This window comes from Heterodontus francisci, chromosome 1, assembly GCF_036365525.1.
Source record: "Heterodontus francisci isolate sHetFra1 chromosome 1, sHetFra1.hap1, whole genome shotgun sequence".
Taxonomy (NCBI): domain Eukaryota; kingdom Metazoa; phylum Chordata; class Chondrichthyes; order Heterodontiformes; family Heterodontidae; genus Heterodontus; species Heterodontus francisci.
Window position 1 is genome coordinate 271851370 of NC_090371.1, and position 16829 is coordinate 271868198.

The following is a 16829-nucleotide window of genomic DNA, read 5'->3' on the forward strand; positions in this document are numbered from 1 at the left end:
AGAAATGCTGGAAATACTCAGCAGGTCTGGCAGCATCTGTGGAGAGAGAAGCAGAGTTAACGTTTCAGGTCAGTGACCCTTCATCAGAACTGGCCAATATTAGACATGTAAAAGGTTTTAAGCAAGTAAAGCGGGGGTGGGGCAAGAAGTAACAAAAGAGGTGTTGATAGGACAAAGTCACAGAGAATAACTAACCACCCCCTTTTTATTTTTATTTTAGTTATTTTTTCTTTTTTATTTGTTTTATTTTACTTTGTTTAGTTTGTTTCTACTGTGCCTACCCACTTTTTTTTTCATGTTTGTGCTTGGGGCCAGAGCTGTTCATTTTACTGTCAATTAACACCCTCCCTGTACTAACGCTTTGTCTTTCAGCACACCATTAACATACCGTTTGCCTTTGCTCAATGACCTTCTGGTCAGTTATTCTTTGTGACCTTGTCCTATCAACACCTCTTTTGTTATCTCTTGCCCCACCCTCCGCTTTACTTGCTGGAATCTAGTACTATAGCTGACATTTCTAGAGTGGCTTTAATGTAGTAAAATGTCCCAAGGCACTTCGCAGGAGCATGATCAAACAAAATATGATACCGAGTCACGTAGGAGATATTGGGACAGATGACCAAGAGCTCGGTCAAAGAGATAGATGTCATCTTTGGAGCTCAGATAACCGCTCGGTGTTACCTTTTAATTGATTTCCGCCACTCAGTCTAACTTATGCACAGAAAAAGAATAATTAAAATTGCTTTTAAGGCACTGTGTTCTCCTGCCAGGGTTTCAGTTTTCACATTAGGGAACAGGGGTTGAGGGAGACGCTCAGAGCTATTCCCCAGCAACCTGACTGGAATTTACAGGGTCTCCACAGACAGTGATAGATGCGATGGGTTCACCACCACACCTGTTGCCCCCAGGCCATCTCAAGGGAGGCATCAACGAGCTTACTTGAGCAATTGTTAATCAGTGAAGATACAATATGCCACAATCGAAGTTACAATGCATTTACAGAATCGAAACTGGCCATTCAGCCCAGCAGGTCTATGCCAGTGTTTATGCTCCACACGAGGCAACTCTCACCCTTTTTCATCTAACCCCAACAATATATCCTTCTATTACTTTCTTCCTCGTATGCTCATCCAGATTCCCCTTTAAATTCATCTGTACTGTTCACCTCACCTATTCCTTGTGTAATGAGTTCCACATTCTAACCACTCTCTGGGCGGAGAAGTTTCCTGAGTTCCTGTTCCTCCTGACCCCACAGATGGAAGGAAAAAAATTCCCTTTTTTATCATCTTCTGAAGCTCACCCTCTTCCAACTGCTTTAAGGTGGTGGGATATTTATTATTGGGTTCCCTGTTCAGGCCTGAGTTAAAATTGCAGTCTAGTCGGATGACACCATGAGGACCTGACATTAGAATTAGAATTAGAACATTAGAACATTACAGCGCAGTACAGGCCCTTCAGCCCTCGATGTTGCGCCGACCTGTGAAACCATCTGACCTACACTATTCCATTTTCATCCATATGTCTATCCAATGACCACTTAAATGCCCTTAAAGTTGGCGAGTCTACTACTTTTGCAGGCAGGGCGTTCCACGCCCCTACTACTCTCTGTGTAAAGAAACTACCTCTAACATCTGTCCTATATCTTTCACCCCTCAACTTAAAGCTATGTCCCCTCGTGTTTGCCATCACCATCCGAGGAAAAAGACTCTCACTATCCACCCTATCTAACCCTCTGATTATCTTATATGTCTCTATTAAGTCACCTCTCCTCCTCCTTCTCTCCAACGAAAACAACCTCAAGTCCCTCAGCCTTTCCTCGTAAGACCTTCCCTCCATACCAGGCAACATCCTAGTAAATCTCCTCTGCACCCTTTCCATAGCTTCCACATCCTTCCTATAATGCGGTGACCAGAACTGCATGCAATACTCCAGGTGCGGCCTCACCAGAGTTTTGTACAGCTGCAGCATAACCTCGTGGCTCCGAAACTCGATCCCCCTACTAATAAAAGCTAACACACCATATGCCTTCTTAACAGCCCTATTAACCTGGGTAGCAACCTTCAGGGATTTATGTACCTGGACACCAAGATCTCTCTGTTCGTCTACACTACCAAGAATCTTCCCATTAACCCAGTACTCTGCATTCCTGTTACTCCTTCCAAAGTGAATCACCTCGCACTTTTCCGCATTAAACTCCATTTGCCATCTCTCAGCCCAGCTCTGCAGCCTATCTATGTCCCTCTGAACCCTACAACATCCTTCGGCACTATCCACAACTCCACCGACCTTAGTGTCATCCGCAAATTTACTAACCCACCCTTCGACACCCTCTTCCAGGTCATTTATAAAAATGACAAACAGCAGTGGCCCCAAAACAGATCCTTGCGGTACACCACTAGTAACTAAACTCCAGGATGAACATTTGCCATCAACCACCACCCTCTGTCTTCTTTCAGCTAGCCAATTTCTGATCCAAAGCTCTAAATCACCTTCAACCCCATACTTCCGTATTTTCTGCAATAGCCTACCATGGGGAACCTTATCAAACGCCTTACTGAAATCCATATACACCACATCCACTGCTTTACCCTCATCCACCTGTTTGGTCACCTTCTCGAAAAACTCAATAAGGTTTGTGAGGCACGACCTACCCGTCACAAAACCGTGCTGACTATCGCTAATGAACTTATTCTTTTCAAGATGATTATAAATCCTGTCTCTTATAACCTTTTCCAACATTTTACCCACAACCGAAGTAAGGCTCACAGGTCTATAATTACCAGGGCTGTCTCTACTCCCCTTCTTGAACAAGGGGACAACATTTGCTATCCTCCAGTCTTCTGGCACTATTCCTGTCGACAATGACAACATAAAGATCAAGGACAAAAGCTCTGCAATCTCCTCCCTAGCTTCCCAGAGAATCCTAGGATAACTCCCATCTGGCCCAGGGGACTTATCTATTTTCACACTTTCCAAAATTGATAACACCTCCTCCTTGTGAACCTCAATCCCATCTAGCCTAGTAGCCTGAATCTCAGTATTCTCCTCGACAACATTTTCTTTCTCGACTGTAAATACTGACGCAAAATATTCATTTAACACTTCCCCTACCACCTCTGATTCCACACAGAACTTCCCACTACTATCTTTGATTGGCCCTAATCTAACTCTAGTCATTCTTTTATTCCTGATATACCTATAGAAAGCCTTAGGGTTTTCCCTGATCCTATCCGCCAATGACTTCTCGTGTCCTCTCCTTGCTCTTCTTAGCTCTCCCTTTAGATCCTTCCTGGCTAGCTTGTAACTCTCAAGCTCCCTAACTGAGCCTTCACGTCTCATCCTAACATAAGCCTTCTTCTTCCTCTTGACAAGCGCTTCAACTTCTTTAGTAAACCACGGCTCCCTCGCTCGACAACTTCCTCCCTGCCTCACAGGGACATACTTATCAAGGACACGTAGTAGCTGCTCCTTGAATAAGCTCCACATTTCGATTGTTCCCATCCCCTGCAGTTTCCTTCCCCATCCTACGCATCCTAAATCTTGCCTAATCGCATCATAATTTCCTTTCCCCCAGCTATAATTTTTGCCCTGCGGTATATCCCTGTTCCTGCCTATCGCTAAGGTAAACCTAACCGAATTGTGATCAGTATCACCAAATTGCTCACCTACATCTAAATCTAACACCTGGCCGGGTTCATTACCCAGTACCAAATCCAATGTGGCATCTCCCCTGGTTGGTCTGTCTACATACTGTGTCAGAAAACCCTCCTGCACACACTGGACAAAAACTGACCCATCTAAAGTACTCGAACTATAGTATTTCCAGTCGATATTTGGAAAGTTAAAGTCCCCCATAACAACTACCCTGTTACTCTCGCCCCTGTCGAGAATCATCTTCGCTATCCTTTCCTCTACATCTCTGGAACTATTTGGAGGTCTATAAAAGACTCCCAACAGGGTGACCTCACCTCTCCTGTTTCTAACCTCGGCCCATACTACCTCAGTAGACGCGTCCTCAAACGTCCTTTCTGTCGCTGTAATACTCTCCTTGATTAACAATGCCACACCCCCCCTCATTACCATCTTCTCTGTTCTTACTGAAACATCTAAATCCCGGAACCTGCAACATCCATTCCTGCCCCTGCTCTACCCATGTCTCCGAAATGGCCACTACATGGAGATCCCAGGTACCAACCCATGCTGCAAGCTCACCCACCTTATTCCGGGTGCTCCTGGCGTTGAAGTAGACGCACTTTAAACCAGGTTCTTGCTTGCCAGTGCCCTCTTGCGTCCTTGTAACCTTATCCCTGACCTCACTACTCTCAACATCCTGTACACTGGCACTACATTTTAGGTTCCCATTCCCCTGCTGAATTAGTTTAAACCCCCCTGAAGAGCATGCAGAAGTAAAGGAGGATCCCACCAGTTTTTGGGTAAGTTTCCTCGCTGCCTGCGCCACAGAGCAAGTTCAGGTCGTGGAGGGCGGGATGCTGGTCTCTGCGGGACAGGTAAGTAACCCGGGTGATTTTAATTCACCGTCCCTTTCTGATTTGTACTGGGTGGATAGGGTTAAAGTCAATCCCTCAGAATAGAACGAATGTTATGTTGCACCTGGCCACTGCTGTTCCTGACCTTTGATCCCTGCTACAAACTCCATTCCATAGTTAGCGATCCCATCCCTCTCCCTGGCAACTGAACCAGTCTGCTTGCAACCTCGGTGCCATATTTGACCCCGAGATGAGCTACTGACCACATATCTGACCCAACACTAAGACTGCCTATTTCCACCTCCGTAACATTGACTGATTTTGCTTAATTTCAGCTCCTCTGTTGCTGAAAAGCTCATTCATTCCTTTATTACTTCTAGACTTGACTATTCCAACACACTCCAGGCACGTCTCCCACATTCTACCCTCCATAAACTTGAGGGCTTCCAAAACTCTGCTGCTCTGATGTCCTTACTGGCACCAAGCGTTGCTCACCTGTCACCCCTGTGCTCACTGACCTGCGTTGGCTCCTGGTCAAGCAACACCTTGATTTTATAATTCTCATTGTTGTTTACAAATCCCTCCATGGCCTCGCCCCTCTCTATCTCTAATCCCCTCCAACCCCACAATCTTCTGAGATATCTGCGCTTATCTAATTCTGCTTTCTTGTTTCTGATTATAATCGCTCCACCATTGATGGCTGTGTTTTCAGTTGCCTAGGCCCTAAACTCTGGAATTCACTCCCTAAACCTCTCTGCCTCGCTTTCCCCCTTTAAGACACTCCTTAAAACCAACCTCTTTGACCAAGCTTTTGGCCATCACCACCTATGGCTCACTGTCAAATTTTACTTTAGAATGCTGCTGTGAAGTGTCTTGGGCCATTTTATTATGTTAACGATGCTATATAAATACTTGTTATTGTTGAGAATGGTGGTGGACAATTAAACAACTAACTGGAGGAAGTGGCTCCACAAAGATCCCCATCCTCAATGATGGGGGAGCCCAGCACATCAGTGCGAAAGATAAGGCAGAAGCATTTGCAACCATCTTCAGCCAGAGGTGCCGAGTTGATGATCCATCTCGGCCTCCTCCTGAAGTCCCCAGCATCACAGATGCCAGACTTCAGCCAATTCGATTCACTCCACGTGATATCAAGAAACGACTGAAGGCACTGGATGCTGCAAAGACTATGGGCCCTGACAATATTCCGGCAATAGTACTGAAGACCTGTGCTCCAGAACTTGCCGCGCCCCTAGCCAAGCTGTTCCAGTTCAGCTACAACACTGGCATCTACCCTGCAATGTGGAAAATTGCCCAGGTATGTCCTGTACACAAAAAGCAGGACAAGTCCAACCCGGCCAATTACCACCCCTTCAGCCTACTCTCAATCATCAGTAAAGTGATGGAAGGTGTCATCAACAGTGCCATCAAGCGGCACTTGCTTAGAAATAACCTGCTCAGTGATGTTCAGTTTGGGTTCCGCCAGGGCCATTCAGCTCCTGACCTCATTGCAGCCTTGGTTCAAACATGGACAAAAGAGCTGAACTCAACAGTTGAGGTGAGCGTGACTGCCCATGACATCAACGGAACATTTGACCGAATATGGCATCAAGGAGCCCTAGCAAAACTGAGGTCAATGGGAATCGGGGGAAAACCCGTCGCTGACTGGAGTCATACCTAGCGCAGAGGAAGATGGTTGTGGTTGTTGGAAGTCAATCATCTCAGCTCCAAGACATCACTGCAGGAGTTCCTCAGGGTAGTGTCCTAGGCCCAACCATCTTCAGCTGCTTAATCAATGACCTTCCTTCAAACATAAGGTCAGAAGTGCGGATGTTCGCTGATGATTGCACAATGTTCAGCACCATTCGTGACTGCTCAGATACTGAAGCAATCCGTGTAGAAATGCCGCAAGACTTGGACAATATCCGGGCTTGGGCTGATAAGTGGCAAGTAACATTTGCGCCACACAAGTGCCAGGCAATGGCCATCTCCAACAAGAGAGAATCTAACCATCTCCCCTTGACATTCAATGGCATTACCATCACTGAATCCCCCACTATCAACATCCTAGGGGCTACCATTGACCAGAAACTGAACTGGAGTAGCCATATAAATACCGTGGCTACAAGAGCAGGTCAGAGGCTAGGAATCCTGCGGTGAGTAACTCATCTCCTGGCTCCCCAAAGCCTGTCCACCATCTGCAAGGTACAAGTCAGGAGTGTGATGGAATACGCTCCACTTGCCTGGATGGGCGCAGCTCCAACAACACTCAAGAAACGCGACACCATCCAGGACAAAGTAGCTCGCTTGATTGGCACCCCATCTACAAACATTCACTCCCTCCACCATCGACGCGCAGTGGCAGCAGTGTGTACCATCTACAAGATGCACTGCAGCAATGCACCAAGGCTCCTCAGACAGCACCTTCCAAACCCGCGACCTCTACCAACTAGAAGGACAAGGGCAGCAAATGCATGGGAACACCACCACCTGCAAGTTCCCCTCCAAGTCACACACCATCCTGACTTGGAACTATATCACCGTTCCTTCACTGTCTCTGGGTCAAAATCCTGGAACTCCCTCCCTAACAGCACTGTGGGCGTACCTACCCCACATAGACTGCAGCAGTTCAAGAAGGCAGCTCACCACCACCTTCTCAAGGGCAATTAGGGATGGGCAATAAATGCTGGCCTGACCAGCAACGCTCACATCCCATGAATGAATTTAAAAAAAGAATGTATGGTGTGACCAAAATGGAAACGTGACCTACTCACCCCTACTGATGTTGATCAACTTGATGTGTGTCAGAATTTTAAAAAGGCAGGAAGTAAAGCTTATATTTTGGTAGGTGGTTCTTTTCTGTTTGAAAATCTAAAAATTACAGTTCGATTATTAAATTGGGAACGTTTGATTATTTACTGGAATCTGAGACCTTGGTTTTGTTTGGGAACAGAAGACCATTCAATATAAATGCTTTCTAGCATTTTAAAACTTTAAAAACCAAACCTTCCAGTGAGAACCATTCTGAACTGTGTCCACTGCGAAAGAGCCCTTTTAGTCGAGAAGTGACCCCCCCCCCCCAGTGGTTACTAGTGGCCGTAATACTATAAGCATGCAGTGACTCTCCAAACTAGGAAGGTCTCTGCTGCACACAGTTTGATAAGCAGAATGCTGCTCGGGGTGGGTCATCGCTGAAGGCCAGTCACATGGGCCCCGAGTTTAGAAGTGCATGGTGACGAGAAAGCCCCCATCTGATTGCTATGGCCTGCTTTGTGTACGGCTGCTTCCCGCAGCCCAGATTCTCTGCTGCTAAAAATGACTTGACTCAGTAAGTCTTGACCCTTGACTCTGCTTGACTTGATTTGTTTCCATGACGAAGCTAGTTTGCGGTCTCTGTGTGTGAGCTGCCTCGTGTATTGTCACTGTGTTTTGCTGGGGATTATTTGTACCCTTCTCTTTTGCATTGAATGTAATTTGCGGACTGCCACAAACTCTAAATGAATACAAGCAGTAGGTGCTTCCAGGGCTGAAAAGCAGAAGAGTATCTCTTGTTTTTGTCTGCTAAAGAAGGGGAATCAGTTTACAGCTGGCAGTGTAACTCTCCTCTGACCAGGCAGGTGAATGAGACCTGGGTGCCACTAGCAAGCCTGCTAATTAACTCCAGACTCCTGACTCCACTAAATGCTTGCCTGAAGTAATGGAACATGTGTGTAAAAGTCAGGGGCTGCTGTCTCACTGCAGATCCCACTATCAAGGTTATAAATTGTAACTTTGTGCTCTTGATAACTGGGGAAAAACCCATGAGCAGAGTGGGAGGGGGTTTGGAGAGGAAATAACATTTGCAGCCCTTTATTAATGTTAATTAAAATTCAGTGTCTGGATCGCAGGACAGTGCAATGTTCTCCATTGGCAATTTATTTTAACAGTCGTTACTATTATATATTTCACCTGGTCAGTACACAGATCACCACTGGACAACTTCAACCCAACATTTGTTTTGTCGGTGATATGTGCATGGATTTTGTGCCGCACTTTGCAGCCACAAGAGGACAGAAATGGGGAATCCTGATTAAATTGTGATCTTGTTACGAGTGCTCCCTGAGAGCAGCATTAACCTGCTTTTTTTTGTCACATACCTTGCACATTACATCGAATTATATAAAATGCACAGCATGGAAACAGGCCACTCGGTCCAACTGGTCTATGTTGGCGATTTTTACTTCACACAAACCTTCTCCCACTTTAATTACTTTCTTCTCACTCTGCCCAGTATCCCTCTATTCCCTTCTTCACATGCATGTATCAATGCTCTTTGTATTACATAGAATCATTGAATGGTTACAGCACAGAAGGAGGCTATTCGGCCTGCTGGCTCGCTGCAAGAGCAGCTCACCTTGTGCCACTCCCCACCCAGTTCCCCCAGCCATGTAAATTTTTTTTCTCTTCAGATAATTATCCCGTTCTCTTTTGAAGGCCTCAGTTGAATCTGCCTCCACCACACTCTCAGTGCATTCCACATCTTAACCACTCACTGCGTAAAAAAGACTTTCTTCAAGTCACTGTTGCTTCTTTTGCCAATCACCTCAAATTGGTGTCTTCTGGTTCTGGATCCTACTGCTGGGAACAGTTTCTCCCTATCTACTCTATCCAGACCCCTCATGATTTTGAACATCTCTATCAAATCTCCTCTTAATATTCTCTTCTCGAAGGAGAACAGATCCAGCTTCTCCAACTTATCCATGTTACTGAAGTTCCTCATCCCTGGAACTATTCGCGTGAATCGTTTCTGCACCCTCTCTAATGCCTTCACATTCTTTCTAAAGTGTGGTGCCCAGAACTGGACACTATACTGCAGTTGAGGCCAAACCAATGGTTTATCCAGGTTTATCATAATTTCCTAATTTTTGTACTCTATGCCCCTTTTTTAAAAAGCCCGTATTCTTTATTAACGGCTTTCTCAACCTGTCTTGCCACCTTCAATGATTTGTCCACATTTACCCCCAGGCCCCTAAGCTCCTGCACTCCCTTTAGAATTATACCCTTTATTTTATATTGCCTCTCCTTCTTGTTCCTTCCAAAATGTGTCACTTCATACTTCTCTGCATTAAATTTCATCTGCCTCTTGTCCACCCATTCCACCAGCCTGTCTATGTCCCCTTGAAGTTTATCACTATCCTCCTTACAGTTCAAACTATTTCCAATTTTTGTATCATCTGCAAATTTTGAAATTGTGCCCTGCATACCCAAGCCTAGGTCATGAATATAGATCAAGAAAAGCAGGGGCCCTAACACTGACCCCTCGGGAACCCCACTATATACCTTCCTCCGGTCTGAAAAACAACCGTTCATCACTACTCTCTGTTTCTGTCACTCAGCCACTTTTGTATCCATGCTGCTACTGCCCCTTTTATTCCATGATCTCTAACTTTGTGAACAAGTCTGTTATGTGGCACTTTATTAAGTGCCTTTTGGACGTCTATGTAGTTCATGGCAGTGAGTTCCACATTCTCAGCGATCTAAAGAAATTCCTCGCATTTTTTCATTTGATCTATTAATGCTTATATTTATGCTCCATTGTTCTATACTACTCCACAAGTAAAAACATTCTCCATATCCATTCTCTCACACCCCTTCATAATTTTAAAGATCTCTATATCAGGTTTCCTCTTAGTCTTATCTTTTCCTTAGTAAACAGCCCCAGGCTGCTCAGTCTTTCCTGAGAGTTGTATCCTCTCAACTCTGGTAACATCCTAAGTCTTTTCTGTACCTTCTCCAGTGCTTCAATATCCCAGTCATCCATGACATAAGATGAGCATCCAAGAATCTGTATGCAATGCGGATCTCCCTTGTCAGAGAGAGCTTTAGGTCCATTCAACTCAACAAGAGACATGCCTTGCAGGGAGTGGGAGGGAGAGAAGGGCCGTGGAGGTGGAAACCTCACTTTCCAGCTGGGAAGGAAGGAAAATCTGAGGAGGATCAGCATGAGCCACTTTGTTCCGTCTCATAGTGACCAATTACAGAGCTCCATTGGAAAGCTGCTGTGAAACATAGTGTAAATTTATTGGATTTTAAATTCATATCATAGAGCAGCTCTCCACTGAGAGGAAATAGTCTTCCTTTATTCGAGCTGCTGTTGCTATGTTATAAAATCAAGAGCCCAAGCCATGAAACTAAGGCGGTTCACATACATTTCAGTAAAGATCTGTGCACAATAACAAATTCTAATGTATGTAAGGCCTGCTAAAAATATTCTCGAAGAGCGTTTTTAACAATAAAAATGTTGCGGTAATTGGCTTTAAGCAAAATGAAGAGGTTTTACAGAGGGGCACAACTTTTATTTACAGAGTTTATCAAGTCTTTGGAGTAAAATGATGGCTTTCCAATTTGGGTGTCACGGAGCAGATTGGTGCGGTATTTCAGTCCGGCCTGTGTTTCCACTCTCAGCTGTACCATTGTGCAGAAGCGAGGTTCTGCCCACAGGGAGGGAGCAGAAGAGTGTCGGGGCCATCCCAGGCTGCTCCTTACAATTTGCAATGGGCAGTTTTGGGGCAACAATGGCAACGGCCTGAGAGAGGTCTTCCAACATATTCTTCTGACCTGAGGGATTTGCAGAAGGAAAGGGAAGTGTTTTATAGTTTCTCGGTTAACCCCTTGATCACTTACGTCCCACACTATATAAAAGTAGTGATCACTTGGAAGATATTTGAATGATTCTGTCAGCTTCTACGTGGTAAAGAGTGCTGAGATCATTTACGGAGACTTTGAAACTTCATGAGGAGACGTGACATTGCAGCGTTCCCTGTTGTGGAAAATTGGATCCGTTATAATTAGAACAAAGAACATACCAGCAGATTTGATGGAGGGTTTTAAAATTAAGGAGGGCTGGGACAGAGGGAAGAGAAGCAGACTGTTTGGAGTGGTTAAGCAATCTAGAACCATGGGACATAGATACAAGATCGAATGCCTGAGATTTAAGGCAGAGAGCGGGAGAAAGTGTAGGGGACTATAAATTCACCACTGGAGTTAGTGATTGAAGCAGAGACCATATCAACATCTAAGAATGGGCAAGATATGTAAGTTGAAAGAAAGGAGGGGGGAAAAAGGGATATGGTAACAGAGCAGGGTACTGGGATTGGGATTACTGCTTGGATGGACGATAAAAACCAACAAGGACTGGTTGGACCAAACAACCTGTTTCCGTGGTCTGATTTCTATGTAATTCTATGTAGTGTGCTCAGAAACGTGGCCTATTGCCTCTCTTTTGAGCTGCATGATGCACTCAGTCCGTTGCAGTTGGAAGGCTCCTTCCTTTGAATTCCTGCAGTACATTTTGGTTTTTGGAATGTCACAGGCGAATGACTCTTTTCCACCTGCCCCCACCACCAACCCAACAATACAGTTTGTTAAATTTTATTTTTGTTATTTAGAGATACAGCACTGAAACAGGCCCTTCGACCCACCGAGTCTGTGCCGACCATCAACCATCCATTTATACTAATCCTACACTAATCCCATATTCCTACCACATCCCCACCTGTCCCTATATTTCCCTATCACCTACCTATACTAGGGGCAATTTATAATGGCCAATTTACCTATCAACCTGCAAGTCTTTGGCATGTGGGAGGAAACCGGAGCACCCGGAGGAAACCCACGCAGACACAGGGAGAACTTGCAAACTCCGCACAGGCAGTACCCAGAATTGAACCCGGGGTCACTGGAGCTGTGAGGCCGCGGTGCTAACCACTGCGCCACTGTGCCGCCCTTTTGCTCTGAACCGTCACAGATTATTCGAGTGATAGATCAAAAGTGGACAGTGTTTTAATGAGGATTACAAGTGAACACCAACTCAATTTTCACACGTTCAAAATAAAACATCTTTCTGTTGGACGCTTCAAATGGAGCTTCACTCTGTTTACCCTTGTTGTTGGTGGGGGGGGGGGGGGAAAACTTTCAATATAAACTATTGCTTTCCATCAACAAAATTATAGAGATCTCCAAACTACTTACATTCGCTCTCACCACGGATGTTGCTGAATGACAGCAGTTACGGACACATTAGAATCTGGGAACTTTGGTGTCAGGGATTGGTTGGATTACCAACTGGAAGACACCAAGCTGAAAAAAAGACTATGTACTAGTCAAAAACTCAGCAGTCCTATAGTTTGCAGGTTAATGTTACGAGGAAGCTTTCCTCACTGGCTTAAGTCCACTGCAAGTAAAGACCTGTGTTCAGTCATAATGAAAGACTTGCATTTTTATAGTGCCTTTTGTGACCACCGGACGTATCGAAGTGCTTTACAGCCAATGAAGTACTTTTTTGAAGTCAGTGTCATAATGCAGGAAGTTCAGCAGCCAGGATGCACACAGCAAACTCCCACAAACAGCAGTGCGATAATGACCAGATAATCTGTTTTGTGATATTGATTGAAGGATAAATATTGGCCAGGATATGGGGTAACTCCCCAACTCTTCTTTGAAATCGTGCCATAGGATATTTTACATCCACCAGCGCAAGCAGACGGTGCCTCGGTTTAACATCTCATCTGAAAGTCGGCACCTCTGACAGTGCAACACTCCCTCAGTACTGTACTGGAGTTTCAGCCTTGATTTTTGTGCTCAATTCCTGATCAGAGATGTATTGGGCAAAAAGCTCCTGTGTGAATCCTCTTCTGGAAGAAAGCAGCTTACTGTAACTTGTATGTACAGAACAGTTCATATTACGACACTCCTGTGGACACCTGTAGGAGAAACAAGTCCCTTTTATATTCATGGGGCTGACATCACAGAGACACCGTGACATTCAGCGAAGCAGCAGTAGTCCTCAATTCATTTTGTACAGTTGATATGTCATAGTTGGCCTTGTGACTCAGAATATATTTCCACTGGTGAGGCAGCATAGCTCCCTTGTGAGTTGAGATGTACATTGTGAGGTATTTTTTGTGGCCTGAGGAGGCCAGTGTCTGATGGGCCTGTTTTCAGATAATACCCTGGGCATGTTTTGTGACGCGGCATCTCACTGCTGCTGCCACTCTTCCCCAGTCGAAACGAGGCAGGAAAGTGCAATGAACCATTCAAACACATGAATGAAAATATCAACAGGGAACCAGCAAAAGTAATCAAATCAAATAAAAAAGCAATATTTTCAAGAGTTACTTTCAAACCCACTAAAATCCTCAACACAAGCTGTACATTTGTGTGTTGCCAACAAATTCCTCTTCAGTGACATGCATGTGTGCCAAACAGGTCATCAATTTCATCAAAGTTTCAAGGATTCAGCTGGCTGGTTTGTTTAGTTCATTATCTCTCACAACTGAAAACATCCTCCAAATAATTTCCCAGCACCTAAATACAACAGTACATGCGTGTCAGTGTATGTGATTCCTTATTTATACAGTTCATAATGTGTGATTTTGTTACTTGCATACCAGAAAACCAGCTCTTCTCAATCAAAATTGTGCTGTGACCCATGTGATACTTTCAATCTATCGCATTGCAGGCTTGTGTCACAAACCATTCGGGAGATTTTCCTGGAGCTGTGCCTGGGTGCAACTAATATTGGAAAATTGGGCAGTTCCTTTACCGGCATGTGCCCTGACCATCCTGGGTTGTCAGTGTTCAGTGTTCCCGGGTGCAGACACAGGAATGTTCCCTTGTATCTTGGTAGGACGTTCTGTCTCCTATGAACTTTGGTTATCTATCTATCTATCGATCTATCGATCTATCGATCTATCGATCTATCGATCTATCTATCTATCTATCTATCTATCTATCTATCTATCTATCTTAATCTATCGATCTATCTATCTATATCGATCTATCTACCTATTCTCCTTCATGTCTGCTGTTGGCTATTGCTGCTAATTTGGGTACTTCAGAGGGGAACTGGCTTTTAATATCTTCAAACGTACCTTCAGACTTTTCCAGAACGGATTCTCCCTGCTACTTTTTTTATATTCCCGCTTCTGTTTGTTCAGCTGTGCCTTGTTCTGGTAAAGAGGAACAACCGACCCTGTGGCCCAGCCCCGTGCCACCTCACCAGCTGTTTTAGAGTGCCCGCTCAGTTATCATACTGATGGGGAGAGCTCAGAGAATGTGTTGGCAACATTAGCTGCTTTGGTGGTCTTGTGGTGATCCCATTATAGCTCACCGCCCCTGCAAGATGATCTCAGCAACGTCAAAACACGTTGCCTGGATTTGTATTCGTCTGCTCACTTTCCGGTAATCTGAGTCCTCAAATTATACAGAGATGTATTAACTTGTCCATTGTGACTCTGCTTGTACTTTATTACAGTATTGCAGTGTAATTATATATCATCGAATCAGACAGACTGCTTTGGACCTTCAGATAGAAGGTCAGAGACAGCATTTCAATCTGAGTTTCTGAATGGTGTTTCATATTCTGCTTTCTCTTGTAGGTTATCTTGTTCAGTCAGTTTTACATAGAATGCAAAGTACAGAAACAGGCGTTTGATCCAACTGGGCATTACTGGTGTTTACCCTCTATACGAGGCTGCTCCTTCCCTTCTTCATCTCACCCTATCAGCATATCCTTCTATTCCTTTCTCCCTCATGTGTTTATCCAGCTTCCCCCTAAATGCAGCTATGCTATTCATATCAGCAACTCCTCATGTTTCCACATTTTCCTTTGCTTTGTGTGTCGGGCTGCCAGTGCTGTTTTGCGTTAACTGTGGTGAACTGGTACATTTGTGTGACCAGCTGCTGTCTCTCCACCATGTGGTTGGGTTACAAGACTTGCCGCCCAGCAAGTTGGCGATTCCGTCTGTGTTTGTTAGGAAGAGGTGGACTTGGTGGGGATGGGAAGTGGGGTGGGGGGGTGCAGTGGGGGTTTGAGGGGGGAAGATCTTTTACCCAGAAATGAAATAAGTAATCTGAGTCAACCTCAGATTGCTCTTACTCATTGGCAGCTGATTGTGATAGACAGTCCAGCCCTCTGCTGCAGAAAGACCACAGATGACACAGAATGAGCTCTTCTCGCCCTTGGTCCTGTCTTTCTGTTTCACTCCATGGTTCCACTACCTTGAAGAGTTTACCAACTCTTTTGCCATTACTTAAACAAACACCCTCTCTTAACTGATATGGAACTATCCTCTACTGGAATTCCCACTGCCACCTGCTTGATTAATGACATGACTTCTCTCTTGTTTATTGCTGGACTGGAATGTTGACCGCAGTTTTGGACCTAAGTGCCCAGTCTACCATTTTAAAGGAAGCACATTCTTCTTAGAAAAATGTTTGGCGAACCTTTTTTCATTTGTTTACACCTTTTCATAAATGCAATGCCCCTTTAAAACAACCACACATTGTGGTACTGCTATGTGTTTGAATACAGTATCTTTTATAGATTTAGACTGATGGCACTTGACTTAGGAGCTACTGAACTTGTAAATGTAGCTTTAGTTTTGTTGGAGGGTATTATTAGTGAGTAGTGTTAGCAGACACAAGAACAGATGCGCCTAGCATCATACAGCATTGGTTAAAGCCTATGGAAGTAGTGAGATTATTTGTGGGGCACAGGAGACAGGTTGAACTGAGACCTGCTGAGACTGTCATTAAGGGTTAACTGCATCTGCCACTGCACTGCATGCTGAATCAGTGACTCTTTGATCAGCATGTTAAGTCTATGGAGAGCAGAAAGGCTTAAAACAAAGCTGACTGCCAATCAGCAGTAACAATTGTGATGGGAAACCAGCTGTGAGCGCCCTTGTACTAACGTGGCAGCTGGTCAGGGCAACGGCATGCAAAACTGTCACATTTAGCAGTTGCAACACATGGACAGTGGCAAGTTTAAAGGAAAGGGAACCACACAGTGCTGAGGAGTCAGCCTGCAGCCTTGAGCAGTAATGGACAATGTGCTTGACTGCTGTTATCACTGAACCTTCCTTCATCAGCTGGAATTTAAGTTAGAGGCTGAAGGGAGGGGGAGGGGAGTGCCTCTAGTTTTTTAAGCCTAAAACACAGGTCATGGGAGGTCCAGAGCCACGCAGGATTGTGGGAAGAGCCTTTGCCTATCTGATGTGCAGCAGCTGGATTGCAAGCCCTTGAAGAAACTGCAGTTTTTTTTTAAAGAAATGAAGGAAATATTCCAATGACCGTTATGGATTGTGATTCCTTACCTAAGGTAACCTTTCTGCTCTGTAATGCAATAGGAATAGGGGGGGTGGGGGGGAGGAATGCCAACAGATTAAATTCCAACTCCTCTGAACTTGGATTCTGTCATTTTAAAAATAACTTTTTTTTTCTTTTTTATAAAAACATGTATTTACAATTAATTCTCCTTTTGACTGCAAAACTCACTACTTAACCCTTTGTAAAATGTGA

General features: G+C 44.6%; 1 protein-coding gene across 8 annotated transcripts in view; it reads left to right on the forward strand.

Annotated features, from left to right (window-relative positions):
- The window catches only part of psd3l (pleckstrin and Sec7 domain containing 3, like), a 433935-nt gene that overhangs the window by 241299 nt on the left and 175807 nt on the right, over window positions 1–16829 (forward strand). Inside the window, exon 1 of one of the 8 annotated variants that reach the window (XM_068045105.1) lies at window positions 16187–16629. The exons of the other annotated variants lie outside the window; for them this stretch is intronic. The gene's annotated coding sequence lies outside the window, so the exon portion shown is untranslated. Of the gene's footprint in view, window positions 1–16186; window positions 16630–16829 lie in introns of those variants that run through there. 8 annotated transcript variants of the gene reach the window in all.